Here is a 15,169-nt window from a genome sequence, read left to right on the forward strand (position 1 = left end):
TATCTAGTATGGGTGATAACTGCTTACTCCAAGTACAAATTGGGGCTTCTCAAGTGGCAACTGTCCCCATATCATTGTCATCCCAGTTCTGGTGGCTACAGAAGTAGAAAGGACCTTAGAGATGTCTGGCTAAACTCCTCGTTTTACAGTTGAAGAAACTGAAGCACAGAACACCTGGCACAGTAATTCTTAACCCTGGTTTCATATTATAATCATCTAAGGAGGCTTTTAAAACTCCAAGTACCACCCCCAGATATTCTGATGTCATTGTCTGAAGTGGGCATTCGTATTATATAAAAACTCCTTGGGTAATATTAATATGACCTAGGATTGAACAGCTCAGGTAGAACAGGAAAGGAAGAACAGGACTCTAAAGGCCACTAGCATCTGGGTCAAATCCCAGTTTTGCCATTTACTAGCTGTGTGATTTTGAAGATCCATGATTTCTCTCCTCCTCAGAGTCCCCATTTGTAAATCATAAGAGTGCACGAGGACTACATGAAATAACATATGTAATATGTATTTCAAGGTTCCTGACACATGAGTGACATTCAAAAAATGTCGAGTCCTTTCATACGTACCTGAGATCCTATAACTAGTTAATGGCAAAATTAGAAGGCCAGTTAGAACCATGCTATGCACCCAGTAGGCACTTAATGAATGCTTGAATGATGTTCCTCTGGTAGCATAATCTTTGAGCATCAAGATGCATGTTTCTGAGACTTTCAAACTCCATGTTGAGCCAATATTAGTCAGAACAAGATCTTACCTCATAGAGAGAGAGATCTCATTCACCAGGCGTTAATTTACATTTTACTTTTAGTTGTTCAGCAAAAAAGGAATCTATTTTTATTCTGATCAAACAATTGATTATGATTGAGCTGCTAGAAAAGAAATCATAGTTTTATCATTACATAAATGTATGAGGATGTTTATGTAACTCATGTTTTAAGCTAAGTATATATCAATTAAAATGTCCTCCTAAAGAGATTGACATGAAAAGTGTAAGACCCCTCAAGCAATGAACTCATACTACTTCGCCTTTCACCGACTTTAGCCTGAAGGTCTTTTGCATAATATTTTCTATATTTTCTACCACAGATAGCCAGATAAGGCTGAATTTAGTCTCAAAAGACCTAGGATTGAGGTCCAGTTCTGTCATTCACTGTGTGTAAACCTTAGATGATCATTTTTCTTTGTCTCTTTTGCCTTCTCATGAATAAAATGAGGGCCATCATGGCATGATCTGGCTTTAGCACAAAGTAAAACTGTGATGCTGACCCAGTAGGACATGCTTATTAAATATTTATTAAGCACATGCTGGGTGCCCTACTCTATGGCGGGAGACCTATGGGAATCACAAAGCTGTTGGCCTTATGGAGAATAGCTTGGAGTCTAACTAGAAGAGAAAAACCCCACATACGATGAACAGCTAAGGACCAATTCCTACTTGAGAGCTGTGATAAGTCCAGCACAAGAGACTCATGCGAGAAATAAATGGGAACATTTAAGAGATGACAATCACGGAGAAATGAAAGGGAGATGAAATTCAATTTCTGCCTCTTGGCTCTTTCTCTTCAGTGTCTTGCACTGAATAATAACCTGGAACAAAACTGTTTTAAGTTGATGGAACAGGGCCTTTTCCTAATGACACATTCCAGCCTTTTGTCTATGTTCTTCACCTCCCTTACTTTGCCTGGTTTTCTGCAGACTTTGCAAGCCCCAGGGTTGTCCCCACCCTTGTTTAGACCTGTGTGCCTCATACAGCTCTCGACAGAGCCCATACTGTGTAAAGGATGCACAAAGGAGACTCAGTCTGCAAATAGTGCTGTAGGAAGTGTGGCAGCAGGAATGTTTGAGCTTGCCATCGCACAGATGCACAGATGGCCACTGGGAGGGCAAGTCCTCTGTGTGAGTCACAACCCTCGGCATGGGTGAGCAGCTGATGAGACTGGTGGGCATTTTTGTCTGACCCCATTCTAAGCCACTTTCTGAGTCCTTCAATTACCCATTTGTAACATTTTCTTCCAGCAGCTGGGAAAAAAAACAACGGCAGCGGCAGCCCATGTATTAAACCTCAAAAGTAAAGCTGTCTGGATTATGAAGATAGAAGAGGAAGTTTGAGAGACTCACAATGAAAGGGTTTAACAAGAGCTGCCTGTGAAAGTGTTGATTCGCAAACTCTTGGAGCATTGGAAATGATTTCCTTAACAACGGAAGGAAAACTGACCAGGGGCATGAGTGTTTCATTCATTTTTCAGATGAGAACAGCAGCATTGCCAAGAGAGGCAGAATGTCTGTCTGCTCCAGCCAGAGTTTCAGCCCTCAGCACAGCCATGGACTGCCTGTGTGTTCTTCCACAAATCATTTCATCTCCCTGGGTCTCAGTTTATCCATCCATAAAATGACAGGCGGATCTAAGTAAATTGTGAGTTTCTTTTTGACTGGAACATCCTGATTCTACGCAAGCCATCTTGAGGGTTGCTAAATTATGCATTGCTTAGAGAGATCTAACTGTGCGAGAGATGAATAAAGCATATTCATTGACTTTCTGACTAAGTGGGACTCAGGCACCTCCATGCTGCTGTGCTGTGCTGTGCAGGGAAAGGATGACGAGTCTCTGCCCGAGGGAAGAGAGAGCTATTTTGAGGCAGGGCTGATTAGAGATAAGGTGTCTCCTTTCTTCGCAGTGCTCTGGCCCTGACTCACCCGAAGTTCTTGGGATTAAAGCTTAACCCTTGATGGATGGATGTGAGCTAACTCCACTGCTTGCCTATGAAAATGGCGCCCAGCACACTGCTTCCTGAGCCCCAGCTTATCATTGTCCCTTAGGAACATTCTTTGACCTCTCCTTGCTTAAAGAGTTTCCCTGAACTGCAGCCCTCGCTCGTAACCTCTCCCCTTGACATCTCTTGTTTGCTCTTTCCTGTTATTCACGGAGTCTTCTGGGTTATATATAAAAGAGAACGTCTCAGTAATCCTCTTAACAGCAAAGAAATCCGGTCACCCCTGTTAGGCAGGGGGTTGGAAGTGTCACAAGGTTCTTGAAAGAAGCACCGGACAAAGCTGCAAAAATACTTTGCATGGAAAAGCCCAGAACAGGACCGACACAAAAGACCATTAGAGTTATATTGATTTGAGTGCCAACAAAAGTAAACTCTAAGGTACAGTTATGCTAACATTTTAATTTAAAAACTTAAAAAAAAATCAACATGTTTTTAAAAGGATGTAATTTTACAAAATGTTCGACTTTCTTTCTTTTTCTTTTTTGCGTTTATTTCTACTCTCGGTGTGTTATCTTTGATTGATTTGTTTATTTTTTGGCTTGGGAATGCTGAAAGCGCCCTTGTGACACTTGACATGACGGGGACTGTGGGGCCATGGCTTGAACTGTGCTGATTTTATTCTGTCACTTTGTTCCTAACAAGCTGGATGCAGATGGAATTGTTAAAACCTGACTCATATTTCAAAGACACTGGAGAGAGTTCACTTTAAAAAACATACGCACCAAAGCCCTTTCTAACGAGAATAATCACCCCTCTGGTTGTTTTTGAAAATTAATGTCTTTGAATTTTAAGGTTCTTGAAGTAAGGGACATAACCCAGCGTGGAAAACACTGTTCTCGAGACAGCTATGGAGTCGAAATGACCCGAGACCGTGGGAAAATTCTATTCACTTCTTTGAAGGCCACTGTCTCTACCTGAGAAGATAGGATTGCCCATATGTGTCGAATTCCCAGCGACAAACCTAGATGCTGTAACGAAAAGGGGCCAGATTGGGTTCCAGGAGCCTGAGCTCAGGCTCTGCCCGCTGCCAGCTCTGTGACCTCAATAAAGTCACTTCTCAGGAGCTCAGTGTTCTCATCGACAGCACAAGAATTGTGTTCAAAATGACCTCTGAGTCCCTCTCAATTAGGATGTTTTGGGATTTGAGCAACTTATTGCTTGGAAGCCACTACAAAAGAGAAAAGAACTTGGTAGTATCAGTTTCGATTCAAGTTGGGGCACCTGTGCCATCTTGGTGCCATATTAGGTCTTGTGCAGGACAGCATACAGCATTCGAGCATTCATTCCCTCAACAAACACTTCTGAGCAGCTACCGTGTGACTGTGCTGAGGGGCCGGGATACAGATAGGAATAAAACCCAGTGCCTACAGGGAGCTTTCCCTTACACAGAGAAGATAGCACGTGAAAACTCATTTTTGAAAAGTTAGTTATTTATGCATTTAGTCCAGTAGACTCTCCGATTCTTAATTACCAAGTCACGTACCAAAGCGACAGCTTTCACCGCGTCGCTCAGCTTTTACCGCAAGTCTCAGAGGCACCAGGTTGAGGTGAAACCAGGACACCTGATTGATTGTTTTAAAATCTTTATCATGAAATTTTAAATATGAAGAGAGAGAGAATACAAAGAACCCTTATGTAATTATTACTCAGCTTCAGTAATTATGAATTTGTGACCAACCTTGTTTAATCGCTAGCTTCTCTTAACTCCAGATTATGTTGAAGCAAATCCAACACAGCCTATCTTTCATCTGTACGTGTTTAAGAAGATATTACGAAAAACAATGTGTGGTTTTTTGTTTTTGTTTTTGTTTTTTTTAAGGAACATACCAGAATGCTTACAGTGGTCTGTTTCTTGATCTGCAGGCTGGAAATACAGATAGATGTTTCCCCTTTTTAAAAATTCATCAATTGTGAACATATGATTTTTTCAGTGTGTAGATTATACTGCAATAAAAAGATAAAACAGGGACGCCTGGGTGGCTCAGTCGGTGGAGTGACTGACTCCAGCTCAGGTCACGATCTCGCGGTCCGTGAGTTCAAGCCCCGTGTCGGGCTCTGGGCTGACAGCCCAGAGCCTGGAGCCTGCTTCAGATTCTGTGTCTCCCTCTCTCTCTGCCCCTCCCCGACCCATGCTCTGTCTCTCTCTGTCTCAGAAATAAATAAACATAAAAAAAACTTATTAAAGAAAAAAGATAAAACAAAACATAACCACAATACTACTACCACTCTGAAAAATGTGACAGTAATTCTTTAGTACTAGTCTTTAACCAGTGCTGAACAATTGTATTTTATTTTTTTTTAAGTTTTTTAACGTTTATTTAATTTTGAAGGAGAGAGAGATAGAAAATGAGTGAGGGAAGAGCAGAGAGAGAGTGAGGGAGACACAGAGTCCGAAGCAGGCTCCAGGCTCTGAGCTGTTAGCACAGAGCCCGACGTGGGGCTCGAACTCACAATCTGTGAGATCATGACCTGAGCTGAAGTCGGACACTTAACCAACTAAGCCACCCAGGCACCCCTGAACAATTTGAAACAGTATGGAAATTCAGCAATAAAATAGGCAGAGGGCATGATGAGAGGGAGGGTCACCTAACTTGGCCTGGAGTGGGAGCAGGGGACAAAGTTGGATGCCTAGAAAGTGCTACGGTCACTTCTCTCGGTTCCTTGTCTTGTAGCGGCTACATGAATGTCCATACATGCACACATATGCATTCCCAGGCATGTGTATGAAGGGAGTGAGCAAGGCCTCAGGGAACACAGCCTCTGGCAAAGCTCTCAGTAGACACTTGGAACAGAGGAGAAAGTTCTCAGGGTTAGCTAGGGACCCCAAATGACAGGGTAGAGATGATGAAGGATTTTCCCTGTTTGCCCACAGAAGGGCTCACCCAGAGTGCTTAGCACTCTCAGAGCTACTCTGAGATGGGATCCCCCCTCAGAGCCAGGCACAGGCCATGTGGGTGGCTCGAGGTGCACCCTGGCACAAGGCCTGGGTACACATGTGGCCATTTTGTGTAATAAAGAAGAGGCGAGAAACTCTCTCTCACTGAGTTCTTTTCCTTCAGACATGCCCATAAGCGCTAGAACTTTTGTCTGGAATCTTTGGAAAGGCACCCTTCTTATTCCCCACCCTCACAATCTCTCTGTGTGTGTGTTTGAAACCGTCAAGTGTTTTGCACCCTCCCCTGTCACCACCAATACCACGCCGTCCTTGGGTTTTTCGCCTGCTAGTCGCACCCACGCTGTGGAGGCAGCTCCTTAGGTGTCCTTTCTTCCCGGCTCTCCGGCAATTCCTCCAGGTCCAGCATCCCTGTTCGGAGCTGCCTGCGGCCCCAGTCTGCAGCTGACCCTCTGGTATCAGCAACCTCAAGAAGGCTACTTCCAGGGCCCAACCGTGCCCACCTCCAGGGTCGCTGGGAAAGCAAAAGGGGATGATGCGGGCAATGCACCTGCCACGTCAGTGACCCTCAACGAGGTTGAGCTTCTGGTTAGTCGTTTTTACTTTTCCAAATTTCTGTTGTAAGAAATCCTTTAAAAATTTTTTAATGTTAATTTATTTTTGAGAGAGAGGCAGACAGAGAGCGGGGCAGGGGCAGAGAGAGAGAGGGAGACACAGAATCTGAAGCAGGCTCCAGGCTCTGAGCTGCCAGCACAGAGCCTGACGCGGGGCTCGAACCCACAAGCTGTGAGATCATGAACTGTTGTAGGCAATTTTAACATTCATACGGTAGTATTGTGAGTCTCCCACATTCATGACCCAGCCATCTTGCTTCACCTATATCTCCACCTCACATGTCCCTCTCCGTGTTTCCTCCAGCAACTGGATTATTCCAAAGTTAAATTCAGGGAATCTATTTTAATTTTCAAAATCATCATATTTCTTGGGGAACCTGGGTGGCTCAGTCGGTTGAGAGTGTCCGACTCTCAATTTCGGCTCAGGTCATGATCCCAGGGTTCTGGGATTGAGCCCCATGTCGGGCTCTGTGCTGAGCATGGAGCCTGCTTAAGATTCTCCCTCTCTGTCTGTCTGTCTGTCTGTTTGCCTCTCCCTCTGCCCCTCTCCCCTGCTTGTGCACACACGTTCTCTCTGTCTCTCATAAAAGCCAAATAAATCAATAAAATTTTATTTCTTTTTGAAGGGGTAATATTGACACGACTCAAATTCCAAAAGTATAAAGGGTTAAAAGAGAAACGTCCCTCCCTCCCTCCTCACCTCTGCTCCACCATGTGGTAGATTAAAACTGATGTCCACTGTACTCGAAGACATGGAGTTTGTTTCTCCCCCTTGAATTTGGGCTTGGTTGTGTGAGGTGCTTTGGCCAAAGGGACTTCAGCAAACATCACGCAAGTAAAGGCTGGAAAGTGTTTGCAATGGGTTGCTCTCTTTCTTCTGGGGGTTTGGGCATTGCCATGTGAAGCCTCCCCAGCCACTACCAGTCAAACCACAGGAATGCGACCTGGAATAAAATGGTTGTTTTAAGCTACTAAGTTTGGGCTGGGTCGGTATACAGCACAGGTCAACTGATACCTTCCCAGCTCCCCACACCCACCCAGTGCGCTCCTGCCCAGGGGAATACAATATCACCGGCTTGTGAATCTTTCCAAAGACAGTCTCTGTGGAAATATATATTCTCCTCCCTTCCCCTCTTGTCCCTTTTTAAACAAACGATAACACGCGGTTCCTAACCTAGTTGTAGCTATTTGACATAACAAGGTATTCGGGAGATCGTTCCCTACCGGCGTACGAGAAGCTTTCTTCAGAGTGTGCCATCGGATGCACAGACCATAAATTATTTAATCAGGCCTTTATTGATAGCGTTTAGCTTGTTTCCAGACTTCGGCCGTTTCCAGCAACGCTCGCAACGAACAACCTTGCAGTCCATCATCAGCACGCCTGTGAGCATTTCTGCAGGAGGACCTCCTGGCTGTGGCTTGCAGGGTGTAATTGCGACGGGCCTGCTCGTGGAGTATAACCTGTGGGGAAGGACTTGCTTTCTGTTCCTCGGGCCTCCCCTCTTCTCTCGGGCACAGTTGTCCAGATGCAGATTCCCAGTGTCCCTACTTGTTCCTCTTGCTGACAAGGGCAACGCGGCCAGTTCCTGCTCACCCGGACCTCTCCCACCCCAGGATGGGACCAGGCGAGGACTGGGGGTGCTCTGACCGCCCCCCCCCACCCCCGCTCCATTCCAGGCCCTAGAATGTGAAAACGCTGATGCGTGGAGCTGCTGAGAACTATGCACAACTATGATTCTGTGGACAGTTCAGATAAGTTATCATTTACTGACAGACACTAACCAGTCCAACAAAGGCAAGAGTCTCGGTGCAAACAAACAAGCGTCTGGAGCAGCAGGACAAAGGAGCCTGTGTGTAACGAATTCCAATGAAATATCCCGTTCCCCACTTCACCCCCAGGCCATTAACGCCAAGGAGCACTCAACCTCACGAAGCTAAACAAACCAGAGTTGCGGTCACCAGGAAGTGTCCTTGGTGACTGTGGAATAGGAGTTGGCACCAACCGCTGGTACCGTGCCTGGCGGCTCAGGAGCCAAGGGCACACGCCCGCTCCCTGGTGCCCAGCCGTCTTCCTCCCTTTCCTTTCACTCATCCCAAGGCTGGCTTCTCAGAAGACGGGGCTGGGCTGGATCTCCCTGCTCCCTGGGAGGAAGCACATTCTGGAGGAGACTGGAGCCCCACTGTGACCTTGCTGCCCTTTGCCGGGATCCCCATGAGGACTGAAGTGGGGGGGGGTGGCTGGCTTTTACTGTCACTCTCCTCCCTTCTCTCCTGTTTGGCAGAACTCAGCATCTGCTCTGTTCCTTGTCAATACTTGGTAAACCTTCCCTTTCCTTCCTGCTTCTGCGCCTCGTGGCTGCGTTTGCAGACCTCTGTGGCTGCTCCGGATTTGGCAGGTGACAGCAGCGTTCAGTCTCCAAGGTGCCCGGCCCTCCTCTGCCTGGGTGTGGAGGGGATCCAGGGCTCAGAACTCCCGGAGCGGGGAGACAGTTCTGTCCACACCTGATAAGACTGACGCCGAGGTGAGGTCAGAGCCTGGTGAGGAGCCAGCCGGGAACTGGGACAGATAACCTGTGGATGCTCCGAATCCTTGGTGGCCTCAGGAAGGAAAATACCTGCATGAACAAAACAGCAAACTCTAGGGCAGGGGGAGAAAGGAACAGGGGTGGAAACAAAGCCTACGAAAAAGGACCTGTGATATAGCCTTAGGGGGTCTCAGCTGGGGGGTCTCCTAGCGGCCTTCATCTGCCCACACTCACAGCCTTTATCTCCAAAACTGCAGAATATCTCCAAAGCTGGAGAATTGTGTCTCACCTCCAGTATCTTGGATGCTTGAGTCATTGGAAGTTGCTCATTGCCATGGTTTTATTGTATTTTTTTAAAGTTTATTTTTTAGAGAGTGAGAGAGAAAGAGAGAGAGAGCATGAGTAGGGGGCAGGGGCGGTGGGCAGAGACAGAAAGGGATAGAGAAAATCCCAAACAGACTCCATGCTCTGTGCAGAGCCCAACGTGAGGATCGATATCATGATCTGTGAGATCGTGACCTGAGCCAAAATCAAGAGTGGACACTTAATCGACTGAGCTACCCAGGCGCCCTACCATGGGTTTTATTTACTCCCTGCCTAGGTCCCTCACTCCTGAAGAGGGTGGGCAGGGTTTCTCTAAATCTTCCTGCTTAAAATAGATCTTTAATAAATACTTGTTAGTTCATGGTTTAAAAAAAAAATCACGACTCTGCTTTTTGGGTGGAATTTAGTTTGGACAATAGTAAATGATTACTACTGATTGAGCAACACTGTACTTGTGTTACCTAGTTGAACCTCTCTGCAGGGGAGGTACTGCCTCCGCTTGGTGGGGAGAAGATGAAGCCTCCGTGAGGCTTGCCTAAGCTCACACAACTTGCAAGAGGTCGGGCTGGGGTTTGAACCCTTGGGTCTGAAACTCCGAGTTCAGCCTCCTTTCCCTCAGCACCCAAGTGTTGCCTTCCGGGTTGAGGAAAAAAGCAGTGAGGTCAGAAGCAAAACACTGCTGGGGACCAAAACTTCCTCTCCTCCTGCTCATGTTGGTTGTGGGCTTGTGATCACCCCTGCACCAGGACCCTCTCTGGGCACCGTGTGGAGGGCAGGCACCGACAGACTACCGAGAGCAAATACAGAGCAAGGAACGGTTGGCATTTGGTTTTGCACATATCAGCCTCCCCCAGAGGCTGACTCGTAGGGGGCATGAATGAGCCCAACCCTCTTTCCTATTCCCCTCACATCAACTATGCTGGTCCTGGGTTAGTGAAAGGGAAGCTCACACAAATGTTGGCTTAACATTTCTAAGGCTACATAAATGGCACTTAACTGATAATAAAAATAATAAAGCATCAGATTCTTTCCCTTTATCCTAGACCCAAATCCCTTCCAGACTGTGTGGCTGTGAGCAATTTGGGTAAGTTGTATAACCTCCCTGAGGCTCATCTCTTCACTTTTAAAACGGGATAATAACTGTAATGTGCTATCAAACCCAGTGTCTTGCACACTGTTTGGCACATAAAAGGGTCTCAATAAATGTTTGATGTTTGAATGAATGAAATATAGGAATTTTCTACTTATTTTGCATCTCTTGCAGCACCTGGCATGTTCTGGACTTGTGCGTGATTCATGAATATTTTGAGGTTGTCTTTATAGTTAAGAATGAGGATACGTCCCATTAAAAAAAAAAAAAAAAAACCAGCTCCACTTAAACACAGAGGAACTCTTGTTAAGAGAGCCTGTGATTTGCTGCAGGACCCATGGGGTGTTGTGGTATTGGAATTAATAATAAAGATTTGTTAATTCCCTGCTCTTGCCCCGGCTGCCTTCCAAGAGGTGATGTGGAATCCTGCTGTTTCTGCTCCAGATAAATCAATGATAATCTTCAACCCAGTGAGGGGCAAGTCATGGGGATGTACTCCCATGTCAATGACACTGCTAAAAGCAGATTTCTTGGAAGTCATTTGCAAGAGGCTTTGAATTTGCCAGATTGCTTGCTGAGCCTATAATACTGCACACATGTGGTGACCTTGACTTGGCTATTTCCATGAATCCTCTTTCCCCTTAAGCCATGGCCGACAATTCGAAGTCACACGGCAGGGATCTCTATCTTTCCAGTAATGATCATTGTTCAGGTCCAGCCCATTCTCTGTGCACCGCTCGTCTCCTGGCATTGATTCTGCTCTGATGGGACCTGAGGGGAGGGGAAGGGAGGTGGGCTGCATGTGGCTTCTCTTCCCTTTTTGGTTCCTTTGATGGGGCAACTTTTGAGTAGGAGAACCTTTTCTCCCTCCTTTTGTGTCCACTCATCTATTTGTTTATTCACCCACTGTCCAATGGGAAGCACTATGGGGGCTACGAGGGTACACGGAAAAGGCATGAGGTGTGGATTTGGCCCTTGAATAGCTGAACACAGGCAGAAAACCAGCCATGAGCTTGACTAGTGCTACCACCCCAAACATCGGCAGTGATTACCTCCAGGTGGCAGATTTAAGAGTGGTTTTAATTTCTTCATTGTGGGTGTCTGCATTTCTGATTTTTCCTTCAATAAACATATATTGATATGTGTACAATAAAAGTCATTCAAAGGGTGAGTACATGGTAAATAGGTGCTAAGTGCACAGGGAGGTGCAGATGGAAATGCCAGGACAATAGAGAGAAGGACAGTGTTATTACCCATCCAGGTGGATTTGAAGAGACTTTTGGAGAAGGTCATCATTGAGTTGAGCCTTGACGTTGGAGGGACGTCCGTTGGATGATCTGCCTTGCACCTCCTCTCGTGTGACTCCCAGTTCTGTGGCCCAGTGCTGAGAGCTGCCTGGTTCTCAGATGGCCTTGCCCTTATCAACTTTACCATGTTGCTCCTTAAGAAAGACCCTTGTCTGAAAGCTTGGAAGGACCCCTCTTGGGAGAAAGCGGGAAAGTTAGAGGTACAAATTTCAGAGGTGAGGGTTAGTGGCCGTCCCCTCTTTCCTTCAGTAACGAAGGACAGGCAGCTAGAAGCCTGGCCTCAGATGAGTTCAGCCTTGTCACATCTGACAACCGGCACACTCCAGTCATTTCAATTCCTCAGTCTCTATCCCCTGCCACTCCCTGGCTTCAACACCTCGTCTGCCTACGAAGAATGTCCGGAGAATAGTCACTGCCACACAGTTCAGGTGTTTCTCCTCAGGGGGTTCCTGCCCCTAAAACACACACTCGGCCCAAATCCACCAGCCTGACCGTGGCTCTCTGGCTGAGATAGCAAGGTAGGTAGAGGCAGCAAGACCACGTGGGCTGTCTCTGTTTTATATTCACCCAGTTACCTTAGCAACAGGAAACAAGAGGAGGAACAGCACCACCTACCAGGACCTCCATTCATCGAGAGACAGAGGGAATGGAGGAAGCACTGGCCTGCAAGTCCAGAGGCTAGGGCTTCTGCCTGGGCTCGGCGCCACTGGCTGCCTGCTTCCCACCAGTCGCCTCCCCACTGGTGTATTCTAGACGGAATGGGAACAAGGGCTCCCTGGATGGGTTAGGGATAATGTCAAGGAGCATAGTCCTCCAGGGAGAAGGCCCTACTATTTCTGTTTCTGGTGGCTTCAGGCACAGGAATTGCATCAGGGGGCAACTATATGTCAGCTAGTCTTCTGTGACTTAATTTGCCACTCGCCACCTGTGATGCAGAAACGTTTGCTGACCAATGAGACGATTGAGCTCCGAGGAGGCTGGCCCTTGGCAGCACCTGGACTACCAAGATGGATATTTCTTTATCTGGGGTGGGAGGTAATCCCGACTTTGATTCTTGAGCATGAGCATGTAGAAAGGAAATTGAAGAAATCGAAAGCAATTATGAGCAGCGCAACTCTGCAAATACCTTAATAATAGAAATGATAATAAAAATAATATCCTTGGCGTGGTCTTCAGAATTTTCAGAGAACTTTTCATATCCGTTCTCTTGCCATGTTCTCCTAAGGATCCAGTGAGGTAGGCAGAGCAGATATTACCACCTCTGTGTTTCAGTGGAGGATACTGAGGCACAGGGAGGCTGAAGATCCTAGAGTCTCTTGGACAATGGCAGGGCCAGACCTGGACCTCTATCTCTGCCTCTTGGCCTCAGCACTCTTTTGTTGGACAGGACCCATGAGAGCTATGATGAAGCAGAAACATTCTCCAACCTTGTTTGTGGCCACGATCCTTGGACTTAATACATGTCAGACACCTTTCTCATAAAGAAAGAAAATAAAGACTCATTCATTCAACAAATACTTTTAAAAAATGATTATTTATTTATTTTTGATAGAGAGGGAGAGAGAGTGAGCAGGGAAGGGGCAGAGAGAGAGGGAGACACAGGATCTGAAGCAGGCTCCAGGCTCTGAGCTGTCAGCACAGGGCCCGATGCGGGGCTCGAACTCCCAGACCGCGAGATCATGACCTGAGCTGAACTCAGACACTTAACCAACTGAACCACCCAGGCGCCTCCAACAAATAATTGATTGAGCACCTACTATGTGCCAAGCGCTGAGCAAGGCACTGAAGATTCAAAAATGAACAAGGTGTGGTCTCTACTCTTGGGCAGCTCCATCTATTAGGCATTTACTCTGGTTTAATTAAATTTCTCATAATGACATTGGATAGAATCACCAACCATGAAATCCCCAAAGTGATACCGCCCACCCTGCAACCATTTTTGCCTCCCAACAGAATTCCACCGGGGCTGCACCCGCGCTAGGAAAAGACATACTTCTCTTAAAATTGGTGGAAGGATAACCAGGAACAAGGGGCAAAGATGAAAAACCTTACGCAAATGCCAATACCACTCCGGCCCTGGAACAGGCAGGGGCTTCAGGGGGAAGAGAGAGGGCCCTTGGCTTGGTGAGGAAGGCTGTTGGAAGCGGCCTGCTGGACACAGGCTGAGGGCTGACAGGGAGTCAGAGAAGAACAGCTGCAAATAGATGTCGGGTGTTGGGGGCCACAGTCTACCTACAGCAAATAATTTTTTCTGAAATTGACATGTAGAATCTTTTTTTTTTTTTAGAAAGAGAGAAAGTGAGTACCTGCACAAGCAGGGGAGGGGCCGAGGGAGAGAAAGAGAATCTCAAGGCAGGCTCTATGCTAAGCATAGAGCCTGCTGCAGGGCTTGATACCATAACCCTGGGATCATGACCTGAGATGAAATCAAGAGTCGGATGCTCAACCTACTGAGCTACCCAGGTGCCCCAACATATAGAATCTTTTTTTTTATGTTTATTTATTCTTGAGAGAGAGACAGAGACAGAGAGAGAGCAGGGGAGAGGCAGAGAGAGAGAGAGAGACACACACACACACACACACACACACACAGAATTTGAAGCAGGCTTCAGGCTCCGAGCTGTCAGCATAGAGCCCAACATGGGGCTCGAACTCACGAACCATGAGAGCACGATCTGTGCTGAAGTCAGATGCTTAGCCGACTGAACCACCCAGGCACCTCCTGACATGTAGAATCTTAAAGGCAGAGGCCTAGAGATCCAAACCAGCTCTACAATGGGGGATCCTATCCCTAAAGCCTGAGGAACACATTTTAGCATTTTCACTGCCTTCTCTACACTGGGCCCACCCTACCTTGTTCTATGAACAGAAAAAGCATTCTTCAGCCTTTTAGACTTTCTTAGGGCGGTTTTTATCTGCTTAGTAAAATGGTGATGAGGGGACAAATTTTTACATGAAGAACCCAAATCTCTAGGCCAACACAGGGCTCCAGCAATACACTCTTAACTTACAGAAAACAACCTCTTAGATTTCTGCTTTCCTCTGCAGAATTTGTACCCAGACACATATTGTGGGTTAGACTTGGCAGTTCTGAAGACACAAGTGAAAGGGATTCAGAAAAACCCACGTCTGACTGAGTTCATGATATAAGCGGGAACGTCAGAAGGGAAATGAAGGCCCACACGGTTTCAATTTTAATGTACATGGACATAAACCACATCAGAGGAAAAAACATTCTTTGCTTTGTTTTGCTTTTTAAGACCCCCTTTACATTAGCCCATCTTTTTTTTTTTTTAATTTTTTTTTCAACGTTTATTTATTTTTGGGACAGAGAGAGACAGAGCATGAACGGGGGAGGGGCAGAGAGAGAGGGAGACTCAGAATCGGAAACAGGCTCCAGGCTCCGAGCCATCAGCCCAGAGCCTGACGCGGGGCTCGAACTCACGGACCGTGAGATTGTGACCTGGCTGAAGTTGGACGCTTAACCGACTGCGCCACCCAGGCGCCCCTAGCCCATCTTTTAACCAGCAAAGAAATGCTGTAAGAGCCAGATGATTGATTGGTGCAAGTGACAAGTGGAGCTGGGCTATCCTCCTGTTAGAAACAGGAAATTAGGGGCGCCTGGGTGGC

The 15,169-nt window shown here is 46.7% G+C and overlaps 1 long non-coding RNA gene across 1 annotated transcript; it reads right to left on the reverse strand.

The window, feature by feature from the left end:
* Positions 1 to 5,230: 5,230 nt before the first annotated feature.
* On the reverse strand, positions 5,231 to 9,246 carry LOC123380079. The gene is made up of 3 exons (XR_006585356.1): positions 7,518 to 9,246; positions 6,994 to 7,237; positions 5,231 to 6,193 (listed from the first exon to the last, which is right to left on the reverse strand). It is a non-coding gene; the product is annotated as an uncharacterized LOC123380079 (long non-coding RNA).
* Positions 9,247 to 15,169: the final 5,923 nt, after the last annotated feature.

Source organism: Felis catus, chromosome C2, assembly GCF_018350175.1.
Source record: "Felis catus isolate Fca126 chromosome C2, F.catus_Fca126_mat1.0, whole genome shotgun sequence".
In the NCBI taxonomy this organism is placed as follows: domain Eukaryota; kingdom Metazoa; phylum Chordata; class Mammalia; order Carnivora; family Felidae; genus Felis; species Felis catus.